Genomic DNA, 26084 nt, shown 5'->3' with positions numbered 1-26084 from the left:
TAAAATATATTCATATATATTTACATGTAGAGTGAAGAGAAGGTCTTTCCCCCTCACTATATATTTCTAAACACAACTTTCTGGTCCTTGTAGGAACTACTGTCCAAAAGTTTCTATCACTCTAGGGATTCAGACTTCATCTTCTTTCTGTCCTTGAAAAGCAGGGTATGTTTCAGACACAGAAACCTTAAGAAAAATTATCAGGCACTGGGGTATATGCAATATGATAAACTCTGTCAGGGAAATTGAATGGAAGTGTGTGGGAGGGAGATACATGGGTGGTGGGGGAACAACTTGTTCCAGTAGCATAATTAGGAAAGGATTCAGCAAATATTAACTATTTAGCTCAAGCTATATAACTGGTAGAAACTATGACCATGAGACTCTCAAATAAGAAGATGCCTGATATATACAAAAAAGCAGAAAATTTGATGTGTTCATGGTTCATACAATGCTGATGGTTTAATGAGTTGATAGGAAGATGCTTTAATTACTGTAGCCACCATTCAATAAAACTGAAAACTTTGATCTTATATGTGGGTTTTTTTCCAGTTATCCTGTCTATAGACAACCACAATGCTACTGAAAAGAGTATAAGAATTTAGAAGTCACACAGGAGTAGCATTGCAACTCCAAACCTATTTGTGATTATAGGTACACAAAAGATCATTGAATCTCTAGAAAAAACTAAAAGCTAATCAAAAAAAAAAAAAATCTGAACAAATTCAGTTGTCAGATAAATAAAAAATATCTCTAGTGAATTTTTTTGCTTTTTCATGATGTCAGGTTCAGCAACTCAGACCTTTAATTTGCAGGAAGTAAAAGGAAGTCGTTTGATAATTATAGTTTTGAAAACTATAATTAAAATACACAACCATGCATCCTGAATTCTGCCTTCTAAGAATTATTTTCTTAACTGCCCAGAATATACATACTCTTCATTTCCTCTTACCTGTATTGAAATTCAGCTTCATATGCCTGGCAGTCAATCAGGAAGAACTCTGCCTGATACCTTCTTCTCATTTTCTGGTTGATGCCACCTAACACAACAGTTACGCTTTCTCACCATTATATCCCCAGATCTCTCTTCTATTTGTCACCTGACAGCCCTTAGATCACGAAGATCCATGTGCTCTGCTGACACAAACTCTTCATTTCAGTGGTAAAATGAGGTATATAGAATCCTTTTCTTCAGACACTTTCATCGTAAGAACTCCAAGACCATGACATGTACTCAAATGTAGCTCCGTAAAGTTGTTTACTGTTCAGTGTAGTTCTATCAGCTATACAGTACAGTGAAATACCTGATGGTTTTCACTAGTACAAGAATATCAGAATTAAGACTATTTATTTATTTACCAGAATAAATATTCTCTAATTCATTTGAAAATTCAACTCAGTAATATAAAAGAATATACTATATAGATACCTATATTACCTTTAATCTCATGTAAATATCTATTCTATTCTATTCTATTCTATTCTATTCTATTCTATTCTATTCTATTCTATTCTATTCTATTCTATTCTACTCTACTCTACTCTATTCTATTCTATTCTATTCTATTCTATTCTATTCTATTCTATTCTATTCTATTCTATTCTAATTATATTATATTATCATTTATCTTACCCTAAAATGTTTTATCTCCTCTCGGTTTCAATAATCTGTTATATTATGTAACCTGTATATTGAAGGGAAATACTGCAGCCTGAAAGTGAAACTACAAAAACTTCTTGATAAACCATCTATTGGACACATTTAAACAACATTTCTTTCGGACAACAGCAAAAACACACTTATTTTAGAGGACCAGAAGGAAAATAACTGAAGAAGGACTGAAACAGTAAATGAGTACATTTAAAAGGAGCAAAGGAAAAAATCAGCACATCCAGGAGAGAAAGAAAGAAAGAAAGAAAGAAAGAAAGAAAGAAAGAAAGAAAGAAAGAAAGAAAGAAAGAAAGAAAGAAAGAAAGAAAGAAAGAAAGAAAGAAAGAAAGAAAGAAAGAAAGAAAGAAAGAAAGAAAGAAAGAAAGAAAGAAAGAAAGAAAGAAAGAAAGAAAGAAAGAAAGAAAGAAGGAAAGAAAGAAAGAAAGAAGGAAAGAAAGAAGGAAAGAAAGAAGGAAAGAAGGAAAGAAGGAAAGAAGGAAAGAAGGAAAGAAGGAAAGAAGGAAAGAAAGAAAGAAAGAAAGAAAGAAAGAAAGAAAGAAAGAAAGAAAGAAAGAAAGAAAGAAAGAAAGAAAGAAAGAAAGAAAGAAAGAAAGAAAGAAAGAAAGAAAGAAAGAAAGAAAGAAAGAAAGAAAGAAAGAAAGAAAGAAGGAAGGAAGGAAGGAAGGAAGAAAGAAAGAAAGAAAGAAGGAAGGAAGGAAGGAAGGAAGGAAGGAAAGAAAGAAAGAAAGAAAGAAAGAAAGAAAGAAAGAAAGAAAGAAAGAAAGAAAGAAAGAAAGAAAGAAAGAAAGAAAGAAAGAAAGAAAGAAAGAAAGAAAGAAAGAAAGAGAAATAAAGGAAGGAAGAAAGGAAGAAAGGAAGAAAGGAAGAAAGAGAGAAAGGGAGGGAGGAAGAGAGGGAGGAAGAGAGGGAGGAAGAGAGGAAGGAAGGAAGGAAGGAAGAGAGGAAGGAAGGAAGGAAGGAAGGAAGGAAGGAAGGAAGGAAGGAAGGGAGGGAGGAAGGGAGGAAGGAAGGGAGGAAGGGAGGAAGGGAGGAAGGAAGGGAGGGAGGAAGGGAGGAAGGGAGGAAGGGAGGAAGGGAGGGAGGAAGGGAGGGAGGAAGGGAGGAAGGGAGGGAGGAAGGGAGGGAGGGAGGAAGGGAGGAAGGGAGGAAGGGAGGAAGGGAGGAAGGGAGGAAGGAAGGGAGGAAGGAAGGGAGGGAGGAAGGAAGGGAGGAAGGGAGGAAGGGAGGGAGGGAGGGAGGGAGGGAGGAAGGAAGGAAGGAAGGAAGGAAGGAAGGAAGGAAGGAAGGAAGGAAGGAAGGAAGGAAGGAAGGAAGGAAGGAAGGAAGGAAGGAAGGAAGGAAGGAAGGAAGGATCTTTTTACCTAAAGTACCAGATTTTACTAGTAAGTTCAGAAGACCCTTTAAATCAATAACTTGTTCTACTCTATATCTAATAGACTAAATAGGCACCTGGAGAGCAATCCCAAGTGACCTACTGCCTCTGACTATGGCTACGGCAATGCAAGAGCATTAGGGCTGCACAGAATTTCAACTTAGAGGAACTTCAAAGCAGTCTCTGAAATTTTTCAGCCTTACTGTGAAGGATAAATGGTTCCTACTGCCCCAGCTATCAAGACTCTACCACCATAGACTATAGCAAAACCATATATCACTGATACCTTATTTTAGTCTGAATAAAATGCAGTCTTCTGAAAATGGAATGCTAGTTGTACTGTGCAGAGCATCTCAATCTTAATTTATGTCAATGCATGAGTAAATTAATAGAAGATAGAGGGGTTCATCATTTTACAGATGGTGCATAAATCATCAGCCCTGAACCTCTGTCTGCTTCTCTGTCTTGCAAAAAGATGAAGACACTAGGCATTGACCGATTTGGAAAATGTTCAGACTCTGTTTCTTAAAACATGCAAAATGCTTAAAAAATATATAAAAAATAAAAAGTTGATAAAAAGTATGACAGATGTGCAGAATTTTATAAAACACAATTTGAGGAGGTAAGTGAAACCTGCCAGAACCTCACACATTTTATAATTTAAAAATGTGAAAGTACTTGCCAATGATTCACTGGAAGTAAAGCTTTTTGTTGCCAGGACCATTGCATTTTGAAAAAAAAAAAACATTTTTGGTGTCATGATTTATTTACATCTTACTGTTTCATCTCAGTCTCATAATACTAGCTATTGAGTCACAGCCTGAAAGTAGCAAATGGGGAATTATGGATTTATGAGTGTGGCAAGCAAGGACTTTCTACAGAGTATGACCAAGATTTTCTTCTCACTTCAGTCCTGGATATGACTAAAGGTTACTGTGTCTTGATAGCTAGAGTACATAAAACCTATTCAAATCACTATTGTAAATATGCTTCTGTATAACCCGCTCTTGCAGAATGCTTGACTCTTAATTATCTGCTAAAATAAGAGTGAAGCAAAATTACACAAATTGTAAAGCGGAAAACGATCCCATCTACTTCACAATAGGCCAAACTGAAGAATTCAAAGTGGTCCCTAAATCATGGTCAAATGATCACTAAAAATTTTCTTCATAAACAACTTTTTTTTCCTAAGGAGCAGTAAGTCTCAGTTATCCATACTATTTCATTAAGCCCCTTTTTTTCTTTTTCAAAAGATAGAAAGGGAATTTTAATCCAAACATCGTGGCTGCTATAAAATATATATATGCGTGTGTATATAGATATATTTAGGAGTCTGAAGATTTTTTGCAGTATAGATATTTAAAGCTGATTATGAAGTGGTTTTAGACAGAAAGCTGGGACAACAGAACTGCTTGTGTTGTAATGTGTTCTAGCGTGATATCTAATTTCTACCTCTAGTTAGTGCTATTCAGTGAAGTAGTAGTTTCATCATGTTAAAACCAAATATGGACTTCTCCACCATACTACATATGGTAACTACATACTGTCATTGTGAACACTCTGGGAAAGCAGAATACTCAAAATCTTTATTTGTATTACTTATTTTTTATAATAAAACAATCTTATTCCATGTTATTCACAAATCCTTTAGTATTATTTTTCAAGAACTTTAAAAACAGTTTGTGCCTAAAGAACTTTGTTATGTTCATTACTTAGCAACAGGAATTATACAAGGTTGTATGTAACATCATATTTTCATATGTACACACACAACTATAAAATTTTCTAGAAGAACGATAAAGTAGGGAAATCAGACTTTAATTTCTTACCTAGTTTAGGCAGTTTTTTGGAGCCCATTTTTTTTTCTTACAAAGGATGAAATAAACATGCAGGGAAAAAATGTGACACCAATTAAGGAAAATACAGGGGAAATATGGAAGATGAAATATTAATGAACACTTTTTTCTCATTTTCTTCCAATTAGTTATACTTTCTCTCACTTAAAGAAGACTGACAACTTCAACCGCTAAAATTAAAGTAATATCTTTATATCCCTTATTTTAATTCTCTCACATACTTTCCCCAAAAAACACAACATTTTGATTTTTTTTTTCAAAAACAGCTAAAATTATGTATTTTTTGTAAAGCAACATCATAGATCAATTTTATTTGAATACTGCTTTTGAGAAAATTACAATGCTATTCAAGTTGAAATATAGTGTAACTGTAAATCTCTCCTTCAGGCTGTTTTTGATTGAATAGGTTGCATTTTCAGCTCATCTCTGGTGACGTTTCAGAAGTTCTATATATTATAGACAAAAAAAAATGTTTTGTCTTTCAAGGCACTGTTTCTACCTATGGGCTCCAGTTACAACAGCTATCAAAATCACAGAAGGTTTTGATGTGTTTTAGCCATAATCTCTGGTGACAAACACACTCTATGCTCTGAGTTTTCTTCTTAGGGCAGATACAATACAGCTAAAATGCAATGTACTCTTCAAAAAGGATCTTTGTGGTTCTGTATTACAACTTGTTTCTAAAAAAACAAGCACTTAAAAATAGTTGCAAATTGCCCAAGTAGCTCCTAGAAGTGGGAGTCATCAGATCTTTTCAATCTGGCAATTTTATGGAGAAGTATTGTTTACCATCGAATTCTTGCCACTGTGCTGACTGTTTGCCAGTTTCTGATTAAATATTTTTCTCACATTCCCTTCTACAAACTGATCCTTCAAAATAAAGAGATATTTTGAGATAAACTTTTAAAGAACTGAAATCAGGATTTTCAATTAAAAACAAAATATTCCTATTATTAATAGGTTCATTCCATTTTTGATACACAAAGGGATAACTGTGTCTTCTGAAGGACAGTTACCATGACTGAATTTTTCATTCTAATTGTAGGTTTATTTTTCTTATCAGTCATATGTAACTGTATTGTAAACTTGCCACAATTTTGCAGTCACAAAATCTGACAACTAATTCTAAAAAGAGATGTTGAAATATTTCAAAAACATAAACAAACATTAGAAATTTTTTCAACAGCTTATTCCCATGAAAAAGTTCATTTTCAAGTTTTTGTTTCATGTATTTTACAGACATCAAGTCCAGAAACAGAAGTAACACTACGTGGTCAAAAGTAAACTTTGCTGTTCAAATTTTGAATTTTAAAGATAGGGTTATGGAACAAACAAAAAAATAAAATGGTTTTATATTTTAAAAAAGTATATGCTTCAGGAAAAAAAAAAATCTGTTCACATGCAAAGAACAAAAGAAAATAAGACTCAAATTGTCAGATAAGCTGCTTTTATGAGCTATTCACCCTACTATGTTTCCTACGATATCACAAAACTAGCAGCATTTCTTAGGATACAGCATGAAATCTGCCACACAAATCCAGTAGAACTGTTGTTTCAATTCTTCTTAATATAAATTCAGGAAGTATGTAAATATATTTTAAGTTTTAATTCTTCAACAATGTGCATTCATTATCAGAATTTATCTCAAATCAATCTTTTTGTTACTGAATTTAAAGATATAAGAAAACCTCCTGGGTATCTTTCTCACTCCATTTCTGAGCATAGTTTCCATTAAGATTAATGGCTGTTTTGTATCTAATGGGAATATATATCTTGAGAAAGAAGCTGATGTAGAAGCAGAAATTTTAGTGGAAATTATGAACAATAGAGGTCATGATTACAATAATTGTTGAGTGAGAAATCTAACCAGATTCTATGAGGGAAATGTTCCTTTCTTTAAACAAAAAAGCCACATGTTGATACTAATCATATCGAGTAGACCTGCTGAAGCTGATATTCCATAGATTTCATTTGGGACCATTTCCAGACTGAGATTCCTTTACTTACTCTGTGTAGGCTTAGCTGTATTATTCTCTGTTGTTCAGTGAGGCCGGTACTTCTCAAGGTTGGACAGCTGAGTAGGCATGGAAATTTCCAAGGGCAAAGACCTAAAACACCAGTTTAATGTGAAAGATTATTACAGAAGCTGGACAAAAGTTTTCATTGCTAATGTTGGTTTTACAATGCAGACAATCTAAATGATACGATGATATAAAGCACAATTACGATAGATTATATAAAACAGAAATCAGCTTTAGCATTTAATGGTTCGTAAACTGTAAGAAAACAAATTTGATCTATACCATTTGTGCCTATATGTACTTAAGAGTAGTATCCTCCTGGGTTTTGTTATTGACATACAAACACTTTAAGCATTTATTTAACTGATTTGTCTTCAAAGTGAATGCGTTGGAGTCAGGTGGAGTACTGAGTGTAAGAAAGATCTGATTCAGGCCCTTCATGACTTAATTAATTTTAAAAGATACAAGGCTGAGTAATAAAAAGTATATTCTAAATATTTTCATTTCTTGAAGTTAGAAGAACTTTTCCTGTTTTCAGCTTTACTTTTTAATCCTGAAGGCATTTCTTCAGTGTGTATACATTTATGCTAATCATATACTACAGCCATGGGTTCCTCTATCAATATGAAATGTTTTGTACTTGCTGTTTTTGTGCATCTTGTATTGTTATGTGCAATATACAAAATAATGTGTCTAACTATGCCATTTATGCTTTTGAAAGAAAAAGCAAATTACTTACTGAAGAGAATGGCATTTGCATGCATGTGTGTCAGCTTTCAAGCCATTTCCCTCTACAAAATATTGCTTTCTACACTTAGAAAATGCATCCATCCATCAGTTACAAGCCATTTCAAAGCACTTTATGAATCTACAGAGCAAAATGTACTTATCTTACATTGGCAGTGTCCCAGCTGTTACAAAATTGCTATTGTCCTAATACTTACAAGGCAATTTTAGCATCAGTTAATAATTTTACAGGATAGATAACTTCTAAAGCATTATAAAATGACAGACATTAAACAATAGCAACTTAGCATTTTTTGAAACAGTTCATGACAGCTTAAAAACTAAAGTGATTTTAATGTATAGTCTATGCAGTTTTAGTTTCTCATTGACAATTCCTTTAGAAGATAAAGATGTGAAAAATCCTTTTAAATAGTGGGTGAAAGAATAAAACAAATTTATCTTTAAAATATATTCAGTAAAAATCTCAATTAGGAATAATGTCTCAAATCTTCCTGTACAGATAGTAGGTGACAAGAATTAGAATTTATTTAGGCAGGAAAAAAAATGATGGTATCATTTAATGGTAGGGTACCACAAAATAAAAAAGGCATATCTATTCATTAAATCTAATACAAAAAGGAAAATACAGTGAACAGCATTTTATATAAATCAGTATACATTATTTCTTCTCAAAAAGTGTTTTCTATCAATCTTATTTTAAGAGCCTCAGTTAAAGGCAAATTCTAGTTAAATTGTTACCTTTAATCTTGTTTAAGTAGCCATTGTGGCCAAATGTTCACTTTTTGGTTAGACATTTACAATTTACCTAATGTACAGTACAATCTGTGATGGCAAAAGATTTGATGATGTGTAAAGTGTAAACAGTTCTAAACAAATTAAATTAATTTATATTTGAGTTTTTACTTTAGTAATAACTCAAAAGAACCTTTACAGTGCAACTAACGTACATCACAGTGGCCTTTTTCATCAATGTAATTATTAAGTTAAACCAATTGTACCACTTGCTGTCATACAGCACAGGTAATTGACCACCTCATCAAACCATAGCAAAAAGAATCCCTTAGTGCCTAATTGCTACATTCTTCTGTACTATTGAACACATTAAAACAACATTAATGTATTGTGCCATATACATCATTACCCAATAGTATTAGAAGGTCCTTGTACTGGAGAAAAGAGTTCTGATTGCAGTACAGCTATTTTCAACATTCTCTCAATTTAACTTTCAAAACACATAGTATCTTGAAGAACAGTTTAAACAGTTATTCAAAACGAAAATATCAATTAATATTGCAGTTCTGCTTTACCCAAATATCATGAATGTTAGAAACCTGAGAAGTCTGAAAGCGGAGTATTAGAACAGATCGTAGGGCTCACCGAAGCAAATGCTTGGGGTGGTGACCCAAATCGAGAGGCAAAAAGGCTGTTCCTTACTACTGCTCATCCGCAGATGTTTTACCTAATTTAGAACTTCTTTCATAGGAGTAAAGCCTATAGAACTTTGTCTGAATGTGATGGGAATGTTCCCTTTTCAGAGAAGTATGTGCAGCTGCCATACCCACACTAGACAAGGTTTCATCTTCTTTTGAAGCCATGCTTATGTGAGTGAGCGTATCCTTGCTGATTTTCTTCCGCAAATAGGTTTGCAGGGCCAACTATGCAACTGAGCACAGGCAGAAGTACTGAACTGTACTGAAGTGGCCTGAAGACGAGGATCTCCAGAAGAGGTTGTGCATATACAAGGGACAGTTTTTTAATAAGGGTCTTTGTGAAAGATTATATGTATCATGTCAACAGCTGAATCCCTTAATAATCCCGTGGTTTAACAGAATCTCTTCCTTTGAAGCAGCGGACTCATGTCGTGAATTCTGGCAACACAAGACTGCACTTACAGTTACATCTCATCTTTGTGATTGTCAGGAGACTAAGACCCCAGAAACTGCATCTGTAAAAAAAAAAAAAAATAATTACAAAAAGAAAAAAAAAGTATATAACTGCAGTCTACCACCTTCCTCCTTTCTTTTCCATTTCTTGAGACCCAGCTGCTAGTTAATGGAATGTGAAACTTCTAAATGCAATGTTTTTAATGGGTATGTATATATGGGGATCACCTCATTATGAAAGAAAATAGGGTGCAGACAGTCGGCATGACAATTTAATCTTTTCCAGATTACTATGGACTGTGTCATAATCCAGTGGTATCACACAGCGGTAAATAAAACAGATTGGTTCACATTCTGTTTTGTGTGAAAGGTAAACTCTATATTGGCTAAACTTAAAAAAAAAAAATGGAAATTTTTAAGAAAATTCATTTTCTGCTTAACTATTCTCTGCTGTTGTGTGGCTATTGATGTTTTGAGTTTCTGCCAAAGCCTGTCATTTGTGGACTCATAACCAGTTATCAAAGAACAGGGGACATAGGAACCACCAGCAAGTACCTGTGGACCGCCTTCAGCCCCAGCTGCTCTGACATTCCTCAATCCCTACCTTAGAGTCAGCAGGAAAAAAAAAAAAAAAAAGAGAGAGAGAGAAAAATAAATAATCCACAAGACTTCACATTGTTCATCCTCTCTACATCACTTCAAATGAAGAAGAACTCCTTTTGAGAAGGATGAAGTACTTGACAAAACCCCCTCCTATTCTCTGTCACAACTTCACCTGGATGGAGCAGCGTCAGTGTTGCTTTGGAGATCTAATTCCTTCAGACACCTGCTTCATTCTGTACAGTGAGCTTCTAAGAGGGTTTTAGTCCAATTGTGCTGAATCCACTCTGACTGTAAAAAACACATTTTAAAATTTTCCTAGATGAATATATTTTCAAAACAGGTAAGGTAAGCTGTATTTTTCCCCAGAAAAGATAACTGAAAAGTTAGACTTCTTTATCTTGCTTTTTTTTTTCTCCCCAATTTCAGCTATTTCTATAACAGACTCTACATTAATAATTAGCAACTGACTCATGTCTTCAGGTAACATTCAAGATGTGTTACTCACCAGAAGCTTGGCAATTTCTGCATTTCCATCATAGAATATTTACTCTGTCTTGTATACATGCTACATCGCAACATTTATTCTTGGCAGAAAGTATGAACAGTTAATTGGTCCATACTTAGTATCTCACACAGAAACAGTGGCATTTTGAAAAAATATAAATTGTAGAGAAAATGTGTTGATAAAATATATTCTAGAAATAGCAAACAAATTCATGCATGCTCCATTTCAAGCTCCTGAAAATGACTCTTTTAGAGAAACTAAACCTTTGTAGGAATGTCTTTTAATATTCTCTCATAACAAGAAAGAACTATTGCCTCTTGCAACGTGCATGGAACATATTACATTACTACTGGTTTATCGTATTGCTAGCATTTCAAGTAAAAGTGGTGCTTACATTATCTCTTCCCTGCAAAAATTAACAGTTGTTTGAACGCTACTGTGAGAAATAGCCATTCATGAAGTCAAGTGGCAGGCAGGTGAAGGCAAAACATGGAAATTAGAATTATGTGGTCATCACAAGGGAAACAGAGTAACTTGGATGAGAGAGTATTTTCAGTCTAAAATTCTAAATGAGAAGAGCAGTTGAAATGCATATGTTGGTCCCTTTGACTCTATTGTTACATAGCTTCCACAGTTGTACATTTCCAAAGATCAGAAATCTGATTTCAAGCAAAAATTTATACACTATAAAAAAGAATATGCATTCATATATGGATACATACATATATACACTTGAAATTAAATACATATTCTAATATATTATGTGCTTTAAGTGTTCAGAATGTCTTCAAGTTTTCTGAGGTTTTATACATTTCTATATAAATTAACATTTTCTCTTTTGAAATATTTCATAGTCATACTACATTAATTCCAGAAGTCAAGGTAATTTGCATGTTTACAACTGTATTCTGGTCATTGGAAATTATTATATGATGCTACATTTCTTAGTTTAGGTTTTAGTTGGGTTGTTTTTTGCTATTATTACATTTATGTAAAGAAAACTTGCAGCAGACGCAATATTCTCTTACTCTAAAGATGTTTTCCTGTATTTTATTTTACTTCACTCTTACCCTAAAGTTATTGCTTTCAGAATAACTTCAAAGTGATCTCAGTTTAACAAGAGTAAAACTGCAATGTTCAAAGCCAAAAAAAACCAAAAAAAGACAGACATGTTACTGTTGTGTCACAAGATATTGAGGAAGCTCCTTTGATGTTGTTCATAACTTGCTGATATGTTTCTCATTTTTCCAGTGGTATAAATGCTTTCTGATGCTGCATTTCAGGAGTACTTTACAGGACCTTCTGTTTCTTTGATGTCCTTTTAGCTTTTCCTTCAAGACTAATGCCATTGTGAAGCTTTCAATACGTAAATTCTATAGTTAAAATAAATAGATATTTCAACATCACACTCTCTTAAAACTAAATAAGTAGAAATTCACTGAAAGTTGAAGCTGCACTTACTACAGTTCAAAATCTATTTTGCCAGGCTAGTGCTTAGACTGACAGGACCAAAAATGATGGTTTTCTCTTTAATATTGTTTTAAATTGGGATATCCAGAAAAAAAAAGAGAAAAACAAGGTATTTGTTTTTTATTGTGTCCTGATGACCTTGTTGCCAAAGATAAGTGCCAACCATATGCAGTTTGAAAGTGTGCATTTACAAAATGATAAATTTAATACTCAAAGAATCATAGAAGCATTTTGTTTGGAATAGACCCTCAAGATCACGGAGTCAAGCCATTATCCAGCTCTGGCATTAAACCATGTCCCTGAGAACCTCATCTATACATCTTTTAAATACCTCCACAGATGGTGACTCAACCACTTCCGTGGGCAGCCTGTTCCAGCTTGACAACCCCTTCTGTGAATAAATTTTTCCTAATATCCAATCTAAACCTCCCCTGGCACATCTTGAGGCCATTTCCTCTCATCCTATCACTTGCTACTTGGGAGATGAACCAACACCCTCCATGCTACAACCTTCTTTCAGGTACTTGTAGATAATGATAAGGTCTCCTCTGAGCCTCCTTTTCTTAAGGCTAAACAGCTCCAGTTCCCTCAGCTGTTCCTCATAAGACTTGTTCTCCAGACCCCTCATCAGCTTTGTTGCCCTTCTCTGAACAATCTCCAGCACCTCAATGTCTTTCTTGCAGTGAGGGGCCCAAAACTGAACACAGTATTCCAGGTGCAGCCCCAGCAGTGCTGAATGGTTTGGCTAGGAAGGGACCTTAAAAATCGCCTAGTTCCAAACCCCCTGCCATGGGCAGAGACACTAGACCAAGTTGTTTGAAGACACGTCCAGCGTGGCCTTGAACACTTCCAGGGAGAGGGCATCTATGTGATTCGCCCACATGATTTGTTACAGCATAGACAAGGCAGAGGGATATAAATCATACCTACAGTTATTTGTTTAATGTGTTGGGTTTTTTTTTCCATTTTCTATAAATCTCGCAAGCCTTGATTTAAACCCAAGGAACAAGATTACCAGTAATTGGTAAACTTGTCTTTTCAGCCTGAAAATACAGTGAACTTCAAACATAGTGTGAGTGGTGCGTGTACCATGTCAGATTAGTCAAAAAGAGGCTAATGGCTTGTACTATAGATAGATGGTGTCTGAGACCTGGAAGCCCCTATAAATGAGACAGTTATCAAAAGCCCCTCAGGCAAAAAAGAAGTTCTGGCAGCGTAGGAATAGGGCTCTCAAGCCTGACAGAGGGAAACTGGAAGTTGCAAGTAAGCATGAAGTCCCTACCATTAGAGATCATCCTTAATACAAGCACCACAGATCACAGCTACTGTTTTCCATGGCCAAAGCTAATTATTTGGATGCTGGAATATGATCACCATGGGATTTTTCCCATTCAGTGAACAACAATAAAAAGTAACATTTAAAAGTCAGTTTTCCAAAAGCGGTACTATTTTATTTACTCATTCAAAGAAATAAAAGTACAACAAGTGATTAAAAATATAAATAAAATTTTATTTCACACCAAAAATATTTTTTTCAAAACAACCTCCTTATGATGAACATAGTCATTCCTTGGAGGAGGAGATTACAAAGGTTGATCTGGGGTTTATACAATTATGAAGGTATCGGCCTTTGCTGGATGTCTCTAAAGTTGTCTAGAGAGCTGCTTTTTGAAGATTTCACTAGTTGGATAATGACTATACCTTTTAGAGACATCTTACCGTCACAGATCAACTTACAACTCCTCATCAATACAAACTGGAGAAATTAATGGTTATGAACCATGTGTGAGTTCAGCATCTCAAATCTTGGAATTCATAACATATCTACAGATTCAGTAAATCAAAGTTTTAATTTTTTTTTCTTATACACTTAAAGAAAATACATTGTTCTTTCACTTTGGAACTGAATTAACTCCCTTCCCATAATTGCAAGAAGAGTGCTTGATTGCAAGTATCCTGTTCATGACATTCACCTTCACCTTTGTGAAAAAAACACTGCATGTTTGTAACATCAGCTCACAAGGGCTTGAGGATGCTGCTCCACACAGATCTGCACAACTGGGTGAGGAACTCAGCTGCCTACAGGAAGGGATGAACTAGTTGGATATTTGCTGGCCTCGTACAAGTACGATAGTAGACAGCACCCCTAAAATGGGATGCTGGGAAGGATACCTTTAGTAAGGAATACTAATGGAATACTAATACTAATTACTGTGGCAACACAGTTCCAAGAGTGAAACTGTCAAAGACAAAGGTCTAATGTGAACTCAAACCTTATTTGCATTCTATGGGTCTTCTTGCAGCCCACTGTAAAAGAATCGAACCAATTCACCCCAAAGTGCTGTTTGAGTAATAATACTGCAAAAGAAATCCTCATAGAAAAATATGTTTCTGAGTTTTTCTCCTCAGGACAACTAGAGAAAAAAAAAAAAAAAAAAAATTCTGCTTAAATTTTGTCATAACTGAAATGGATTAAAAACAATTAAACAATGTTCTACAAGTTTGCAAGCAATCTTTGCAAACTAATGAATACCACAGATGTCAGCTTGTAAAAAGTGCTGGTAAACATGTAGTCTTAGGCCCATGTTTTATGGTGAATGCCCTTTTCTTCTGAGAACAAATTAAAAAACAACAAACAAACAAACAAGAAACACAAACCATTCATTGGGGCCAACAAAAAGAACTCAACTGCCTAATAACGAACATCAGAAAACTTAAAGGATTTTAAAAATACATCTTGAAAATGCAGTTCTTTTTGTTCTTATATGTTTGTAAAGAATTATATGTTACTTTATAATTCACTTTTTTTCTTTATTTTGTTTTAAAAATAAACTATCAAAAACCCAGAGAAAAAGAAAGCAAAAAAACCTCTGCTAGTAGCATTTATTTTCTCTATCCATATAATCTTACCTGCCATGTTGACCAACTCAGCCTAACCAAAACCCATTCTTTCCACAGTAAAAAGGCTGTACAGAAAAGCACTCGTGTTGTCTACAGACAGCATGGAAAACGCCGATGGTCAATACTATGCAATATATAACAGATAATTATGAGCTGAGTGTCCAAATTATAATCAGTTTGACAAATGTCCACAAGCGTCTTCAGTCTATTTTATATTTTCACTAAGACAAGGCAATCATACAACAAGACAATTCCATCAGGGAAGCTTGTTAGCTGCTTAGTCTGTTAAACCCTGGTTGCCATAGCATCTAGAGTTGAAAAAGCTGCAGATTGGCATGAAAAAGCATGTCGACAATTGCCCTGTCACAGCATGCAAGCCAGGTCTGCTCAAAGGCAGCACACTACAAGTTTTCTTTCCCAGTTTGCACTACCCCATGCTGTTTAATAATATCCATTTACTGGTATTGGGATTGATCTAGTGCAGTGTAAAATCCGCATCTACTGAGATTTTGCTTTTCATGTGGGGGAGATTCTTTAACAAATAACCACAGAACAATTAATTTATAAAGGAAGTGTTGTAAAAATTGTAGGAGGCATATGTGATTTAACAGAGAAACAATCCAAACTTTTAATGATCAGATCTTTAGCAACCTAATCACTTCTATGAGGGTAAAAAAAAAAAATAGTTCAGAGGTTTTCAAATAGTTTTGTTGCGGGTAGCTAGTTTGATCAAACAGTGCAATATACTGCTTTAGATTTGGATTTTTTTAAAAAAATGTTAACATTTATTATAGTTATCATTTCTTTTTAATTTTATGCTTTCTATAGTTAAATAAACTATATATGCTACCAATTAGAGAGAATTCCATTTATAATTAACATATTATAGTTAAATAAGAATTAGTGTAGGTAGCTGAATAGCAGCAAAATATTTTTTTCAGCATCAACCTCTTGTACAATTTTGATAGAAAAATTTGACATTATTGGTAACATCAAAGAACCTGCTCCTTTAAAAATTAAATTTTGGTGGCACATTCGTATCTGTTCTTGCATATGGATCACTACATAATAAAAAAGTTCATTAGTTATCTTCACCAAAGCGTTGTCATTAAAAAAAATAGTACATAACTAGTGGGCTTTACACAAGTGGTTCCTATCAAAAATTTACACTTGGTTTATTCACTTTCCCTTCTATTATCGCCTCCTAATCTGTTCTGTCACTTCATTTTACTTTTCCTTCAATGCCACAACTGAAGAAAATCTTGAAAACTAAATACTCAGGAGCACAATTAAACTGGTAAACCCAAGAGGATTCTGGCATGGATCTTTTCCCACATTTTCCAACAGCATTGTTTCACTTTTAATCTATCAATATCATGTAGACATGTTTTACTACAGCTCTCACTATCAGTTATTTTATCCTACTCATTACAGGCCTAGATTCATAATTACAGAAAACACAGGAAAAGTTACATTAGTTGGTAAAATTATTAGTCTATTAAACTGCTCACAAGGAATAAATCTTTTCCAAGATTATTTTCTAATGCGTCTTGATCTCAGTGACACAAGTTATCACTAAAACTTATAAAAACAGTTTAGTTTAAGTTTTTACTCTAAATTGCTATGTGAATTGCAAAATCAAAAATCTTATTGTATTTTTTATTGCACCACATAATTAATGTCTATCATATTTGTACTTTCTTTGAATTTTCTTCATCCTTGTACTAAGTTTGCAACTTAACTTTAGTCATAAATATGAAATTTGACTGACTTTTAACACAGGCTGCATTCAGAGAACATGTGTTTGTTTGAAATCTGTATCTGTGTGTATTTATATTTTTTCATTTTTTAATATTGAGCATTTTCCTATGTATGTTTTACTGCAAATTTTTAAGCATCCTGACAGAGCACTGAATCTACAGCTCCCCAGCTGACATCACAGATTACAAACTGCTATCATTCAGAAAAACTAGTTGTAGCTTACTATTTTTTTTACTAATTAAATACTGTTTATTAAAGCAATTAGACATTTATGTGCTGCAAACCAGAACAAAAATCTCCATTTTTGGTGCAGAACCTATTAGAAAAACAGATTTTCTGAAGACTGTCTAAACAATAAAATTATCAGATAAATAAAGGATGTAGTCCATTCATAAATAAATCAGCAGCAGAATGTAGCTTAGCACACAGGTAAACTTTTTGGCACTTTCCCCAGTTTTATGATGTTTCTCCTAATTAAAATAAAGAATTGCAGGAATATGTTGCAAATATAAATCATGGTTCTTCTGGAAATCCTCAGATGAGAAGCAGTGTGCATCTGTAAGGAGCGGAGTTTTCACATTAGAGTTCAGAATTAAGGCCCAGGTATTTTCTTCTACTGATTTTTAAATAAGTGAGTACACACTCATAATTCTGAATCAGCCGAGGAAAGCACAGCAAGAGAAAGCCCGAATGCAGCACAGCTTTACTTTGCTTTGAAGGAAATTCTCACTGTGGACCCTCTGAGGAGTGCCAGAAGGAGGTGGACTGTGTGAGAAAAAGCTGGGTGAAGTTGGTAGCACACTAACACTGATGCTCCACACAACTTTGGGATCCTTTGCACAGGGTGTTGCAGGACAGCAGCACACTGGCATATTGAGGGGAATATGACTGAAAGGCTGCAGGCTGCCAGTAAGAAAAATTGAGGTGTAGCTCAGCAATGTTCCTTCAACAGAGTGAACGTTTTCTGCAGATACTCAAGCTGTGTGAGAAAGAGAAATAATCTTCTTTATTCCCTGAATATCCTTTCTGAGGAAGGAATGAGTCAGGCTCTGTGGGCAATCTCCTCATATGAGACTCTGAAATCCACTGAAATGGGCATATGCTGATTTGCAAAAGCTCAAGCCAGAGTTGTTAAGTTCCCTCTGGTTGTAATTAATTTTTCCTTGACATCCCCATTTCTATAACATCAATAGGAACAAATGGGCCCTAATGCTGCAAGTTTGTTTTACATACTCTATCTTTACACAGCTATTGGTCAGCAGAGTAAACGCATTGCACAGGGTCACATTATGCTTGGGAGGCACTGTAATGGGTGTTAGAGATGAAACCTTTCCTGTTCATAAACGAGAAGTGTCTACAAAAGTGAAGTCCCTGGACCCATTCAGGATCCTTGCTGGTACTGGCTTTTGCCTACTATTCCCAAGACTCTTTTCCTCCTTCCACATGTGTTTCATGAATACTTATTCAGTGCTATTAAAAGTTCACAAGAATTTAATGTGCAAAATACTCCATTTGTTTATTTTATTCTAAATTTTCTCTATTACTTAAAATGAGTAGTGACAGATTATCACTTTGTTAGATAATATACAATTTACACTAAATATCATCCTTCTTGTTAGGATACTTATTTAGAAATCTGCTTATACCTTTTTGTCTTCTAATTAAAACAAAAGGAAGACTAAAATAGAAATTATCACACTTGAAATTCTCTGACAGAAAAGAGTAGTTTAAAATAACAGTAAATACAGAGCTTTTACAATAGATGTGAGTGATACTGCAAGTCAAATAGTTCTTTAAAATTCCCACTGAAAATTTCCCTATAAAACAGATTATCTTTTTCATAAATCTAACCCTTCTCTACAGTCTCTGTGAAGTCAAATAACAAAATAAAACTTGAATAACAGAACCATTCCTATTGAGCAAAAAAAAAAAAAAGCATCGTTCTGTATTAGCTTATATTTTTTCTGTTACATTTTGCCTTATTGTAAAATTTTCTTCAACTTGCTGAAAGCACATTAACTGCTAGATAGGCGTCACACCGATGTCTCCATGCTGTAGCTTACAGCCGTGAATTTGCTACGATCTGTTTAATCATCAGTGTATTGATTTTCCTCAGCTTTCCTTCATTTTAGCCCCATAGCAGGCTTCTGTAATTTCCTTTGGACAAAGTGTAACCAAACTGTGCTAAGTGATGTTGATTTGCAGGCAAAAGTAAAGGGGTAAATATAAATTAACAAGCTATAAACATTTTACAAGTGGGGAGTCAATAAAAACAGTGTCTGCAGTTCTTTAAAAAAAAAATATTTGAAGCAGATTGTTAACAAAGGTGTCCAAAGAAACTGACGTGAGTCTGAGAATAATTTTTGCGCTTTGTGATTAAGAATTGATCAGTCTAAAAGCCTCTGATGCAACTGAATCACCCATAAGCTGCTGGACTGAAAAGGCTCAGCAGGGGCTGGTATTTGTTTGTTAAACTCCCATGATTCCAAGTAGATAATTGGTCTGTGAAGTTCATGGCAGAATCTGAATTTGCTTTCTTGCTTCCCAGCTGGCTGAGCACTGGTTTATAGACTTCTGTGTACAAATTTAGCCAGCAGCAAACCTCACATCTTTAATGTAAAAGGTGTTTTGTTGTGTTTTTCAGGTGCTGAGTGGAAAGCCCACGCTCCAGAAGATCATTAAAAGGGCCAGGTTACAGTACAGGTTTATTTCTGTCACAGCATTTCAAAAAACAGTGACAAGGATTAATACAGCTCTTTGGTACTGGAAAAAGCCTGATATGATCCCCTGTGAATTTGATCATCTGTTTTGTTGCCTGTATAAAATTCAATCTCCTATTATATCCTGAAGTTACAGCTGTAAGCCAGGGCTGATAAGAATTCAGAAAGCACTGCCAGAGCCTGTGGAGAACTAATTGTTTTATTAAGCAACATCTTGTTTATTTGTTATTTATCTCATACGTCACTCAGAGAACCAGCTCTTCTTTCAAATGATAAAGCATGATGAATCTGCTGTACATTATCTGTGACAGGCACTATATTGTATAAATATGTACAAGTAATGGAGTTTAAAAATCTCTCAAACTGTTACTTCTATTCTGTTGTTGCTTATGAAAAGCTATTTTTGAACATTTACGGAATTCCTTCCAAGGCTTTTCATAATTCTGACAGTAAATTCAGATCTACAGATTGCCTAAAAAGTCAATTCCATCTGAAGACAGAGCCTGACAGTGTAATTGCATGCTCTGGCCTGATCTGGGGAGAGCATCCCTATGTGCAAGTGTTCAAGAGATTCACAATGGTCCTCTCCTCCAGAAGCGCAGGTAGCACTGTTTCTAGAAAGTCCTCTGTGAACAGTGCACTACCCTAGTGATGGGCAACAGAAAGGACACCAGATCCCTTCTAATACAGATTAATACTCATGCCAAAGCCTCTTGAGCCAACACATCTGAAGATAATGGTAGCTGTATCATTGCCTCTGATACCTTTGTGATCAGACCCAGAGACACTACAAAAAATTACAAGATAGTATTTTAAATCACAAGCTAGAGCAGATGGGCTTCACTGCATATTTATGAACTACCAGTATAATGGGATCATTTCTGGGAGTAGGAGGGAGAAGGCTGAAGGTCCGCTTCCATTTACTTAGGATTTATGTAGGGAACAAATAATGCTGTCCTTTAAAGAAAGCTTGCTTCATGTTCCAGTCTAAAGCAGGGCTCATTTTTTTTGTTGCTCGCATGTAGTAAAAGACATTCATATGATTAGTTCCACTGATTTCATGGGAATAGTCACAAGAAAAAACACTTAATCATTGGTACTGTGGGTGGAGTTTTGGTTATTTGTCTTTTTGCTGTGATTCATTATCGTGTGTGTGAAAGTATGTTTCAGTATACCATAACTCAAAGCCCACACCTTTATACAGAGAAGGATTTGAAGACCGAACGTAATCAAAGAAACAGATATAAAAGATAAACATTTTACCACAAATGTCAGAAATTAGACAATAAACCCACATTATTCTTAACACTAGTTCTTATTCCTAATTCCGTAAGTGCCACATCAGCATTTTAACCCATAATTGATTGTATATGATTGTCTGTACAATATATAGCTAAAAAGACCCTTATTTGCAGCTGGCAATTTATTGCCCTCCTGCATTACAACAAAGAAATCCAAAATGGTAGCCAAAGAGAAAACTGCCAGTCAAAACACTCTTGCTCTCTTATTCACACTGTTGCTTTCTACCTCCACACTCCATTTTTCTCTAACAACAAATTTAACTTATGAATGAGAAAGGTTAAAGAAAAAATATTTAGTTGCCAAAAACATGGCAAAAATATTATAAAAAGATCTGTTACTGTTAAACACTGTATGTCCTTAGAAAAATGCTAGGAACCACAAGAGTTACACTTTTATCTAAGAGGTAGCATATGTGCCATATAATACATATGTTGCAATCACAGCAACTTATTTTGCATGAACAGCAGCAAACTCTGAAAAAAAAAATTGTCCGGTGCTCAAATGAAAGCTGTCATCATGCCTTCCTTTTAAATATGCATTCAAAGGAAAAGCAGTTTTATATACTTTCCCTGACAGGTTTGGTTCTTTTTTTTTTCTTTTTTGGACAACAGTATCTGTTAGCATTAAAAGAAAAGAAGCACATTTATATTTTTTCTATTATAAGATGTCTCAAACACTTTCATAATGTCATCATCTTTATGTGGAATTACATATATTGAGTTAAAATAATTATTCACTTGCTCTTATTTCTTTCTTCCAGTGATGACTTAAAATGAGGGTTCTTATTTGCCTCATACCAGATACTGAACTGGTATTCCCTATTTTTTATCCAACCATTAACAATTTGTATCACCTCTTCATCTACAAAAAGGAAATATATAAAAAAAAAAATCCTGAAAGATTCTGGAAACCATAAACTGTGTAGCTAAATATTGAGTGTTATGTATTCAACACTCCCTATTCTGCATGACTGTGAAGTGTCTATTTGTGCCATGATAAAGCTATTTTAACCCTGCCCTCATATACTTTGATACCTGCCTTCCTTGGGCTCTATTGTACTAGCACTGTACATTCATAGAACAAAAGCAACATCTCTGTCCTTGACTGCTGCCCACCTTGATAATGGAGCAATACCTCCCTCCCATTCTTCAAAGACGGAGATGGTCTCACACTAAGTGGAAAACAAGAGTTACAGAGCAACAAACTGTCCAGAGGGCAGAGTAATGGAAAGACATCCATAGACCCTGAAGTCCAGATCACTGTTTTCATATACAGTGATGTGAATTAATCTCAGAAATTTAACACACATTAAAGCTAGGCATATTTGTCTCCATATTCCTCCTATTAGAAGACTGTATCTGGAGCCTTTATGTTGCCAGCAATGATGGCAGATAGCCCAGCTACCAGCCTTTGCAGGTTAAATTTGCTTCAGACCTTAGACAAGAATGATTGATATCAGCTTTTCAGGGAGGTCTTCTTCTTCAAAAAGCATAATGGCAGTGATCATCGAGTTTTAAGATTTGCTTTATTAAACACCATATTGATTTGAGTTTGTGTACTATAAAAATTGAGTGCAAATGAAACTAGCAAAGACAAACTGTATCTCAAAGCATTAATTTTATGCCACATTCTTACAAAATAACCCCAAATTATCCTGAACTACAGGACAAGTGTGTTTTGCTAACTAGGCATGTTGGTACAGTTTTAGATATATCACTATTCACTTTCAGTCTTATCACTCTGAATCCAGTGGTCTAGACCCTCAAAAGGCATGGCAGCACCTAATTCAAAAAAACGCTTTGCCCTCAATTCTTGTGATCTCAGATTAGAAATGTCTTAATATATAATTAAAAGCTCATGAGAACTTTTGCACCTTGATTCAGAAGTTTATTTGACCATCAAGTACTCTTAACATAGTTAAAGAGAACATTAAATCCTTTTCTGTCCAGCCTTGGAGACCAAAAAAAAATGGCACTATCCACAGCTACATTATCATATTTGAAGAAAATTTACATAAAACCAGAAATTCTATAAATTTGTTTTTAGGACTCCATTACTAATTATACTCTATTGATTTAGAGTCTTCCCTGGTGCTGAAATATTTGATCCAATTTTTTTTATTCTGAGTTGTTACACAGAGTAAATATTTCTAAAGCTTCTGTATTGCTACACAATCTAAATGCTTCTACACCTATAGGTCACTTTTGCTGAAGCTAATTTTTTTTTTTCATTTCTATTAGAAAGGACTGGGAGACCACAGTAAAGGAACATGAATACCTTTTCTAAAGATCTACATAACTTTGTTCCCAAAACTTGGGAGAGGATAAACAAGACTTCCAAAGAAGCAAATAATTTAGGAAAGTGTGAAAACATGATATATATGTGACTAAAACAAAATCAAGGAAAAATAAGTGTATGATGCTTCACGAAGAAAGACCTTTCAATCCCTGGAGGACAAAACCAATAAAACATTCTAAAAAAAAATTTTCAAAAGAACTTTCCAAATCCTTTCCCTCTCCAAAAAAATAAATTGGCACTCTGAGCAAGACATTTTAGAGTTAAACACACTTACTTCTGAGAAAGATACCAGATTCTGCAACTTCATGTCATAAAATTTTTCTCCTGACTGTTTGCTCATGCTGCCTTCACAGTCACCAGAGCCTCAATGACACACAGAAGCACACAGCCAGGGCAGTGATGGGCAAAAGCACCCCGTGACATGAAGCCCTACTCCTTGATCCTTTAAAGCTCTTGGGACAGCAAGTGTTACTTCTGGCAAGCAGGCGAAGAGTCCTCCACTGGCAGGCTGCACAGCTGTTCTTTAGCCACATCTTTGTGTGTGAAATACAATCTCCAGAGCTTTCACAGAGCCTAGCTGCTGAGCCTACCTATTCAAACTGGGCAGTGGAGTGAGGCTGAGATTTTATTCAGTGCTTAAATATGAAAATGACTGTAATATGTGTGATGGACAAGGACTTAGAGAACAGTAACTCAAATTGATCTGAGTATTTGCACACATACACATTCTATTCAAAGCATCTGTAGGCTATAGAATGTTATCAGAAGACTAATATATCCCAATCAGACGGGATTTATTTATAGAGAACGCTCTTTTCGCAGTGTTAGATGCCTCATTAACTTGATTCAGCTTGCTCACAGCAAAAATATTCCTCCCTCTTCAGATTTTTGATAGGGAATTATAATTTCTTGTTTAATTTGTTAAAATCCTTTTGCTACGAGGACATTTCAGAAATGCTTTATTGTACATGACTTTTTAAAATGCCAGAGTATTCATTTTGACCAAAAAGGTTCTCCTTTTGCTGATTTCCTCTTAAGAGAGATACCAGAGAGGACTGTCCTATTTCTTCTTTTCATTTGCCTCTTCCAGAAACCATTAATAACCAGCATTTGATCCTCCTACACAAAATTTCATGATAGCAAAGTTGAAAGAGTGGGTTATACATCGTGCGATGAACTGATTATAACTTTAGTATGTCACTGCTAGTGTCACTATAAGGCTGAGGGAAATTATACTGTAAGAATTTTATCTAAATGTAAGTGCAAACTCATTCCTGGAAAATTTAGGGAATCTATAGGTGTAGGAAACCTGAAGATTTAAAACTCACCATTTCAAGTTACTCTGTGGAGTTTTACAGGATTTAACATCAGAACCTGGCCAGGAGAAACTGGTGACAAAGTGTAAGTCTGGTTTTGGTATTTTGCCATTTTTCTCTTTTTTTCCATAATGCAGCAAACTGGTTTCAGTTCCATAGCCTGCTCTCACTACTGAAAAAGATTAAAAACAGAGAAAAAGGGAAACATCTGGAAAGATACATGAACTAGGAATATACTGAATTGACTGAATTACAGTCATATGCCTACCCAGTAAACAGGGTCTCACTAATGACTGGAATGCAACAGGGACTAGGAGTCAGGGATATTATTTTGAATAAATAATAGTAAATGAATTATTTAGTAGTTGCAGTTCATTTATAGTTTGTTTTTGAACTGCTGATATCAATATGCTTCTACGGATTACTAATCAAACTCTTCTATCTTAAAATATTTCAGATCAATGCAACATCCTTTTTTAACATACTTTACAAGAAAAAATACATTCACATGCACTCTAACCATTCCCACCATAAATCCCATTCTCATTTCCTAAGTATTCTGTTTTTTTCAACATCCGAATATAGAGAACTGTCCTTTCGGAATGGTTTATTGAATTTCTTTTTAGGCAAGGTGTAGGAAAGTGACATGAAAATGGTTTTTTCCATCAAAGCTAAGTTTGTGGCAATGTCGCTTAAAGGAAGATTCCATTCTTTAAGAATCTGTGCAAAACAACTTTCATTTTAAAAACACAGTAAATATGAAGTCAGTTTTAGTCTCAAGAGCAAACTGAAGGCCCATTGCCTAAAAAAGGAACATGACATTGCTGAATTTGATGATTTTGTTGTAAAATGTCATGATAATTTGGTAGTTTATTAAAAACAATAAAGTTATTAAAGTTGCGAATATTAAATCTTATTGGTTATTTTAAAGTTCACTTCCATGTATCATAAAAATAGTTGGACAAAGATCTTGAAAATATGATCTGAATCAATGTGAGCAAGAAGAGCCATAAATATTTCTACCTCTATTCCTATCTCTGTCTCTGCCTCTGTCTCTACCTTTCTCTCTAGGTGACTATCCAGTTTTCTTTCTCTCTTCAGCTGTGTCACATTTTTAAGGACAACCTCATGATTTATGCAGCCACTACATAGCTCTTGAATATTTCCAGTATGTACATGACAATCTGGAATCCAAACAACTTGAAACACAAAGAAATTATTACAGAGCAATCAGTCCTCAAATGTGCTCTGATCTCTGGTAAACCTGTGCCTGAGAAATCCCATAGCACACATGCTAATAATGGTGAGCTACTTTGAATTAGCTTCACAGTAAGCATAAAGGCTCAAACACTTAACCTGGAGCAGCTGATGCATGACAAATCAGTAATTAGGCTAATTTTATTGTAAAATTATTTCTGCTCAAGCTTTTTAAGTTAGAGTAGGGAAAGTTACATGAACACTGCAAGTGTTGTTTAGCACCATTTATGTTAGAGTGGAAACTGATTTGCTGAATGCCCTTCAACAACAATCTTGGTGCCACATAATCTAGGGGTGACAAGGATTTCTTACACTGTAAATGCCCTGGTATGACACAGAATGACCAGGTCACAGACCGACTTCTCTCTAAGCAATATGAAAATGTTAGAGACGTCTTTTT

The sequence above is a fragment of the Patagioenas fasciata genome, chromosome 5, assembly GCF_037038585.1.
Source record: "Patagioenas fasciata isolate bPatFas1 chromosome 5, bPatFas1.hap1, whole genome shotgun sequence".
Taxonomy (NCBI): Eukaryota; Metazoa; Chordata; class Aves; order Columbiformes; family Columbidae; genus Patagioenas; species Patagioenas fasciata.
Note: the sequence above shows the minus strand (reverse complement) of the source record.